General features: G+C 44.8%; 1 pseudogene; it reads left to right on the top strand.

Annotated features, from left to right (window-relative positions):
• The window catches only part of LOC119292621, a 2,230-nt pseudogene extending 1,160 nt beyond the window's left edge, over nucleotides 1-1,070 (top strand).
• Nucleotides 1,071-1,611: the final 541 nt, after the last annotated feature.

The following is a 1,611-nucleotide window of genomic DNA, read 5'->3' on the forward strand; positions in this document are numbered from 1 at the left end:
TCGCGCGTCATCTACGCCTACACCGAGATGAGCAAGGAGGTGGTGCCAGTTGGATGGGACGGATGGAACATCAAGCAGCCTGAGAGGTAAGGTAACATGCATGCATTGCATGCATGGGACTCCTTTACATGCATTATGGATGGAGGATGTTCTTTATTAAGGGATCATCTTCATCCCATCACTTATGTTTTTTTATCGGATGCATGCGTACGTGCGTGCAGTAGCGGGATCTACTACGGCGAGTTCAAATGCAGTGGGCCGGGGTCGGACGCGAGGAAGAGGGTCGGGTGGGCTGTGGATCTCACCGAGGCCCAGGCCAAGCCCTTCATCGGCACACACTACGTCTTCGGCGACTCTTGGATTCTGCCACCGCCAACTGGGAACTCTCCTCCCTCCAAAAAAGGCTACAGTGGAGGAGCCCCCCGCCACATCCCCCGCCGCATCCCCCGCCTCATCGCCCGAGTCCGCAGATTCGGCCTCGTCGCCCGAGTCGGCGGATTCGGCCGAGTCGCCCAAGTCGGCGTCCAAAGCCTCGTCGCCCAAATCCGCCTACTCAGCTGGATCCAAGGTATGTACATTCATGTTCAAGCTACACCGCGGCATACTACTTTCTTGTAGCGTTAAAAGCCCACGCTGACGGCGTTGCGGATTATTTAATTTGCAGACGAAGAAGAAAGAATTATAGAGGAAGAAGATATCACTCTTCTTCGTGTGTTAGAGGCAACGCTTCACCATCTTGCTCTGCAAGAGGCTTCGATCGGGCTTTAGGACCAGACAGCATGCATCCCTAGATGAGCTTATTTTCATAGTTTCTTCAGGGTCGAAATGAAACACTGCTCAAGATTGAGAGATAGAGACTTCATATTTTAGATATTTCCGTATTCTCTTTTTTTATACCTTCAAATTGTATTTACTGAAGACAGCCAGTGCACCTGATTCAACTGTTTTTAATTTGGCGACCGCGATTCTGCCATATAGCGATGTACTACTAGTACATCGCACGTGCCATGCACGTGTAGGTTTAAGGATTATTATTCTGATGAAAAATGGTGTACCTTCAGAGTGATTGAATGCATTTTTATTTAGTACATAATCATATTATTAACTAGGTGATGCCCCGAACGTTGCTGCGGGAAATGTAAGCAAAAAAATTTGCAAGGAAAAGAATACCAATTATGTCAGATACACGTGATAACAAATATAAATGTACCAAAGCAGAACCACCATCTATGAATTATCAGTGCATCTGACGGTGTTTCAAACATTGTGACTAATTTCAAAGTCATCTAACAGAACTATGGCCAATAACAATGAACCTTTCATGTCCATACTCCCGGTTAGGCGAAAGGTTTAAATTTCATAACATCATCTCATAAATTTAAATGTACGCAAAAGTATGTACAATCTAGAGCATGTTCAGATCGAAGATATTTACATCTTTCTTGCATCGCATAATAATAGAATGAGTGTGTTAAGACTGTTGATAAACACATATTAGTAGATTTTGGCCGTCACTAAATGTTATTCCTGAAGTACTATTAGCAGCTTGCAAAGTGGAATGACAGACCTGAAGCCCTCAAAAATGGCAAAATCTACTTTGTATATCAAGTA

Source organism: Triticum dicoccoides, chromosome 4B, assembly GCF_002162155.2.
Source record: "Triticum dicoccoides isolate Atlit2015 ecotype Zavitan chromosome 4B, WEW_v2.0, whole genome shotgun sequence".
NCBI lineage: Eukaryota > Viridiplantae > Streptophyta > Magnoliopsida > Poales > Poaceae > Triticum > Triticum dicoccoides.